At 40.0% G+C, this 7,379-nt stretch overlaps 1 non-coding gene across 1 annotated transcript; it reads left to right on the top strand.

Moving 5' to 3' along the window:
- Positions 1 to 2,485: 2,485 nt before the first annotated feature.
- Positions 2,486 to 2,676, top strand: LOC138779819 (U2 spliceosomal RNA). Its single transcript, XR_011361202.1, has one exon. It is a non-coding gene; the product is annotated as a U2 spliceosomal RNA (small nuclear RNA).
- Positions 2,677 to 7,379: the final 4,703 nt, after the last annotated feature.

The raw sequence follows: 7,379 nt of genomic DNA, 5'->3' as shown, positions 1-7,379 counted from the left end.
GTAGCATCCCCTATATAGAATAGCTCCCTCTGTAGCATCCCCTATATAGAATAGCTCCCTCTGTATCATCCCCTATATAGAATGGCTCCCTCTCTGTAGCATCCCCTATATAGAATCGCTTACTTTGTATCATTACCTATATAGAATAGCCTTCTCTCTGTATCATCCCCTATATAGAATAGCTCCCTCTGTAGCATCCCCTATATAGAATAGCCCCCTCTCTGTAGCATCCCATATATAGAATAGCTCCCTCTGTAGCATCCCCTATATAGAATAGCCCCCTCTCTGTAGCATCCCATATATAGAATAGCTCCCTCTGTCTAGCATCCCCTATATACAATAGCTCCCTCTGCAGCATTCCCTATATAGAATGGCTCCCTCTCTGTATCATCCTCCTATAAAGAATAGCTCCCTCTGTAGCATTCCCTATATAGAATGGCTCCCTCTCTGTAGCATCCCCTATATAGAATAGCTCCCTCTCTGTAGCATCCCCCTATATACAATAGCTCCCTCTGTAGCATTCCCTATATAGAATGGCTCCACAGCTTGTAGTAACCTTTTCACAACTGTAGGTCATTGCAACTACAAATGATATAAAATGGATTAGGTACTAGGCTACCACATGCAGTTAAAGGGGAACTCCAGCTACAGGTTAAAATAAACCTGCGGCAGAAGCATATAGCATTGTTTATCTGTCTGATCCAGTTCTGAAACCACCAAAAATCCATTTGTTTGGGGGTCTTTGCTCTGTATTGTGTGGCTGTACTTCCTGGTTGAGCAGCTGTACACAGTACTACAAGTTCCAGAATTCATTGCTTTCTCTCAGCTGTTCATCACAGTCCTCCACCCTGCCCATTCCCAAATCTGTTGTAGAACATCTAGGCTGTGTTCACACATTGCATTTTAATTGTGCTACAGAATTTTTTAATAGCCGTACTTTATCATTTCATTGTGTTTCCACCCATACAGCACACTATTACTACCTGTAATGCCTAAATAGGAATAAAGTAATGATCTTTTTAAATTTAATTTGTGCCTTTTTTTTTCTTTTTATCTCCACACACGTATTATGATCAAAAATTATCTTAAAAGTTAAGCCCCACAATAAGGACTCTGATATTATCTTACATGGGATATACTGTTTATACCTCATTTTTTTGTCTGGGTGAAATTGGCAGTGCCGGCTCTGATCCACTGTTCCTTTTAGCATCAGTTCATTGTGTTACTGTATCATTTTTGTAAAGACACTACAGTACTGAAGCAAACAGAAACTCCAACACTTGTGAACATAGCCCTATCAGTGCAGCTGCTTCTATTACTCCTTGTCTTCTCAGGTGTAGGCTACAGGAGCTGTTCAGAGATGCTGAATTACTCAGGGGGGTGGGATACAAGATCCAGCTAAGCCTCGTGTGACACCAGAGATGACACGGGGGGGGGGGGGGGGGGGGGGGAGTAGCGGGGGTGAATACAAGTTTTGTAGTCCTTTCATTTTTGAAAAGCCACTGAAGTGAGGACTATTCATAATAACAATGTATTAGAAAGTTATGTATCTTGGGGTGATAGTTTCATTTAAATACAATTTTCTCATACTGGAGTACCCCTTTAATGCATGTGGTAGCTGTACATGTAGATTTATGTAAGCTACAATTACTGGTAGATTGTTAGGAACATTAGCTACTTGAGTAAATAGAGGTTTATACACTTTTTTGTGCACTTGCTGTTTATATTAGTTCTGTGTGGGTGTCTATATGTTCTGTATAGATCTGGATCCTCAAAACCATTTTCTACTCTCCCCCAAAGCAATCAGAGTCTAATATCCGGTGCATGTAGAAAGAAGATGTAAAACCAACCATTTGGTAGGTCTCATACTGTTTGTGAATGGCAGAGGGGGCTCTAAAATTATCATGAAGAGCTTATACATACAGTATATATTTGCCACCGATGTGCTTTTATATAATATGATAAAAAAAAACTGAAGGATAACAAGATACATCTTTGTCCTCATTAGTTTGCTATTCTATAATTACCGACATTGCAATCTTTTGTTCAGTGATTTGTAACCATTTCACAGTATTTGACACATTGTACTGTAAACAGTCTTAAATTGCTTGGAAAATATTAGCACTATGTAAAAATGAGAATCTAAAAATGGCAGCGTAAATAACAATTTGGAGAACAATGCAGTCACCTGCTGAGGATTAGGGACATATGGTAGTATTCTGATCTCATTGAGTCACATCAGCTGACCCATTTAAACATGCAATTCTTTGTCTGAAGATTACTGAGATCTTCTTTCAAAATTGATTAATCTTCAAGGCAACATGTGCAAATGATGTGGTTAATCCTTAAAAAATCAGGCTGATTTGATCCAATGCTATACTGAATAATAGTTTGGTCTCTTTTAGGAAATCCATGTTGTATAGAATTTAGAACTTCTAAGAAATCCTTAATGTCATAATTTTTAAATAAATATAAAAAAAAATATATAGCTTCTCTGCCTTTTGGCTAAGATCAAGGGCAGTATCAGTTCTTATCAGTTTATTATCTGATACCTTCCCTATCTGGGGACCATATATTAAATAGATTTTTAGAACAAGGAAATGGAAAAAGAGCTTGCTTTCTCCCATCCAGGCACTGACCTGGTATTGCAGTGCTGACAGGTTGAATATATATATATATATATATATATATATATATATATATATATATATATAGTTTTAGCAATATTTATTGTTACCAATAGCTTTAAAGGGAATATATTAGCACCTGGGCCCTACCTGAGGTGCTGACAGTGTGCTGTAGTTGGCAGGCTCCTAATGAACATGTTCCCTTTTGGAGTGGATTATGCACAATCTTCGATCTCCTACTGTAATTAAGAGTCAAAGTCGAGATGTGTCTTAGCATTTGTGCCGCACACTGGCACCCCCCCTCTCCTTCCTCCTTCCCATTCTTTATGAATAATCTCTGGTGCCCAACCTCCTGCTCGATCAGCTGTTATTCACTGTCTGTAAGTGTTTATAGGTAGTTCCATCTCCAAGCCTAACTGTGTTGAAGCTGTAACTTATCGATACATTACCTGTCTAGAGACTAGCAACAGTTTTTTTTTTCCCTGGGCTTGATTCTCTTGATGGAAATGAAATAGAGTTATTTATTTTTTCATTTTTTCCCCATTATTGTATCATTTTTAAAAGTTTGCAAAGTTTTCCACACCAGGCCCAATTTAGTTTTAAAATTCAGTTCTTCCTTACACAATGATGAGAAAAAATAAAGCAAAAAAAAAAAAAACAACTATATTTTATTTCCATTAAGGGGATTGAACCCAAGACTACAGCTCCAACACAGTTAGGCTTTAGAGATTCAACTATACCTGATTGCAGATCAGTTCTCTATATACACAGTTTATGTGTGAAATAAACACTCAGAGACACTGACAGCTGAGCAAGTAGTAGGTCGGCCAGCACAGATTATTCATGAAGAAGTGGGAGGAGCATGGAGGGGTGAGGCGTGCCAGACAGCGGCACAAACATTGAGCAACTCCTCTTTCATTCTTCATTACAGTAGGAGACGAGAGATTGTGCATAATCCGCAGACAAGTTACCTAAAGATAACATCATCACAAGGGGACTGCCAACTACAGCACACGGTGAGCATCTGAGATGGTGACAGATTCCCTTTAATGTCATGCCTAGATATAATATGAGCTGTTTGCGAGAAGTCAACAGTGTAGTTTAACCCCTTAAGGACAGAGCCTGAAATGGCCTTAAGGACAGAGACAAATTTTATGAATATGACCAGTGTCACTTTATTCATTAATAACTTCGGGATGCTTTTACTTATCCAGACGATTCTGAGATTGTTTTCTCGTGACATATTGTACTTTACATTTCTGGTATAATGGAGTCGATACTTATAACAAATCTTTATAAAAAACACCAAAATAACGTGAAAAATTGTGAAAAAATGAATTTTTCCAACTTTAAAACCTTTCTAGGACAGTAAAGGCGGTGGGTGCAGCTCACTATAATCTCCGGGGCCGAGGTCACAACTAGGCAGTGACTACCCTGATCACTAAATATCAAACAGAGAATAAAAGAAAGAAGCCTAGACCTCAAAGCTAGTGTAGGTATGCAGATGGGTAAAAAAAATTTCATTTCACATACCAATTTTTACCCATCTGCATACCTACACTAGCTTTGAGGTCTAGGCTTCTTTTTTTATTCTCTGTTTGAAACCTTTCTGCTTATACAGAAAATGGTTATGCCTCATAAATTATATATTAAATAGCATTAGCAACATGTCTACTTTATGATGGTAGCTTTTATTAAACTATATTTCATTTTTTTTAGACAATAGAAAGCTTAAAACATTAGCAGCAATTTTCCAAATTTTCAGTAAAATTTCAAAATCAGATGTTTTTAGGGACCTGTTCAGGTGTAAGCCAGGTTCAGACTATGTAAGTGTGCGGCTGTATTTGCGGCTGTAATTGTGCGGCGGTATTTTTGGTGGTTCATGCGTACGCTGGAAAGTATAGGATATACGGCTGCACAGTGCACACTATGTATGAATCTACGGCCCGGATCGTAAATGGACTCGTAAAAAATGAACAAGGCCATTGTTTGCGGCTGGAAACGCGGCCGTGGATTGACAGGCGGTCCGTACGGAGTACTTCAAAAATAGCCGGCAATGATGCCGAATGCCGATGCCTCTAATAGTTAATATATTAAATTAATAAAACACATTTTCTTTGTAATAAAGTCCCTTTCGTTGTTCAATAATTTAATTCTAACGAATCCATCATTTTGCAATTAAATATACTGTTAAAATAAATATATATATAAATAAATGTATATTTATATATATATTTATTTTTTGACAGTATATTAACCCCTTGCCTCCGCAGCCTGTTTTGGCCTTAATGACCAGGCTCATTTTTCAAAATCTGACCTGTCTCACTTTATGCTCTTATAGCTCAGTGATGCTTTAACGTATGCTAGCGATTCTGAGATCGTTTTTTTGTCACATATGGCACTTTATATTAGTGGCAAAATTTGGTCACTACTTTGTGTGTTTTTTGTGAAAAACATCAAAATATCATGAAAAATTTGAAAATTTTGCATTTTATGAACTTCTGAAATTCTCTGCTTCTAAAAAAAGAAGTCCTAGCATATACATTAGTTACTAAATCACATTACCAATATGTCCTCTTTATTCTGGCATAATTTGGGAAACATATTTTACTTTTTTAGGCTGTTATGGGGCTTAGAAATTCATTAGCAAATTATCACATTTTGTGAAAGTTTCCAAAACTGATTTTTTTTTTAGGGACCAGTTCTTTTTTTAAGTTGATTTAGGAGGCTTGTATGCTGTAAAACCCCATAAGTGACCCCATTTTGGAAACTAGACACCTTAAAGAATTAATCTAGGGGTATAATGAGCATTTTAACCCTACAGGGGCTGGAGGAAAGTATTCACAATTAGGCCGTAAAGAAATCGAAAATTTTAATTTTCAAATAATATATATGTTTAGATTAAAGTTTCTCCTTTCCAAAAGGAACATGAGAAAATCTGCACCCCACAATTTGTAACACAGGTTCTCTTGAGTACAACGGTACCCCATATGTGGCCGTAAACCACTGTATGGGCACACAGCGGGGCTCAGAAGGGAAGGAGCGCCAATTAGCATTTTCAGTGCAGATTTTGCTGAAGAAGTTTCTGAGCGCCAGGAGCGTTTGCAGTGCCCCTGTAGTGCCCGTAGAAGAGAACCCCCCCAAAAGTCACCCCATTTTGGAAAGTACACCCCTCAAAGAATTCATCTTGGGGTGTGGTGACCATTTTGACCCCACAGGTATTAGAGGAAAGTATTTAAAATTAGACAGTAAAAATTAAAAACTCGAATTTTTCCAATAATATGTTCGTTTAGTTTAAAATTTCTCAATTTCACAAGGAACATGAGAGAATCTGCACCCCAAAATTTGTAACACAGGTTCTCCTGAGTACAACGGTACCCCATATGGGGGCATAAACCACTGTATGGGCACACAGGAGGGCTCAGAAGGAAGGGAGCGCCAATTAGCATTTTCAGTTCAGATTTTGCTGAAGAAGTTTCTGAGCCCCAGGTGCGTTTGCAGTGTCCCTGTAGTGTCCACAGAAGAGAACCCCCCCATAAGTCACCCCATTTTGGAAAGTGCACCCCTCAAAGAATTCATGTTGGGGTGTGGTGACCATTTTGACCCCACATGTATTAGAGGAAAGTATTCAAAATAAGACAGTAAAATTGAAAAACTTGAATTTTTCCAATAATATGTTTGTTTAGTTTGAAATTTCTCAATTTCACGAGGAACAGGAGAGAAGCTGCATGCCCAAATCTGTAACGCAGGTTCCCCTGAGTAGAACGGTACCCCATATGTGGGCATAAACCACTGTATGGGCACCCAGCCGGGCTCAGAAGGGAAGGAGCGCCAATTAGCATTTTCAGTGCAGATTTTTCCGAAGAGGTTTCTGAGCGACAGGCGCGTTTGCAGCGCCCCTGTAGTGTCAGCAGAATAGAACCCCCCCAAAAGTCACCCCATTTAGGAAAGTACACCGTTCAAAGAATTCATCTTGGGGTGCAGTGAGCGGTTTGACCCCACAGGTATTAGAGGAAAGTATTCAAAATAAGACAGTAAAAATGAAAAACTCGAATTTTTCCAATATATGTTCGTTTAGTTTAAAATTTCTCAATTTCACGAGGAATGGGAGAAAAAATGTACCCCAAAATCTGTAACGCAGGTTCTCCTTAGTACAACGGTACCCCATATGTGGGCATAAACCACTGTATGGGCACACAGCAGGGCTCAGAAGGAAGGGAGCGCCAATTTGCTGGAGCAAAACCGCAGCTAGTAATGGTTATTAGAATAGCGTAGTTACTAAAATACAAAAAAAAAAAAGAGATTACAGGTAATGTGGGGTGGTTACGGGTAATCTGGGGTGGTTACGGGCAACCTGCGGTGGTTACGGGCAACGAGGGGTGGTAACGGGCAACGTGGGGTGGTAACGGGCAACGTGGGGTGGTAACGGGCAACGAGGGGTGGTAACGGGCAACGTGGGGTGGTAACGGGCAACGTGGGGTGGTAACAGGCAACGTGGGGTGGTTACGGATAAACTGAAGTGCTTATAGGTAATCTGGGATGGGAACCTGTAACGTGCGGTGGTCGGGGGCAACGTGCGGTGGTCGGGGGCAACGTGCGGTGGTCGGGGGCAACGTGCGGTGGTCGGGGGCAACATGCGGTGGTCGGGGGCAACGTGCGGTGGTCGGGGGAACGTGCGGTGGTCGGGGGCAACGTGCGGTGGTCGGGGGCAACGTGCGGTGGTCGGGGGCAACGTGCGGTGGTCGGGGGAAC

Source organism: Dendropsophus ebraccatus, unplaced genomic scaffold (genome assembly GCF_027789765.1).
Source record: "Dendropsophus ebraccatus isolate aDenEbr1 unplaced genomic scaffold, aDenEbr1.pat pat_scaffold_771_ctg1, whole genome shotgun sequence".
NCBI classification, from domain to species: Eukaryota; Metazoa; Chordata; class Amphibia; order Anura; family Hylidae; genus Dendropsophus; species Dendropsophus ebraccatus.
Note: the sequence above shows the minus strand (reverse complement) of the source record. Positions and strands in the feature narration are given on the sequence as shown.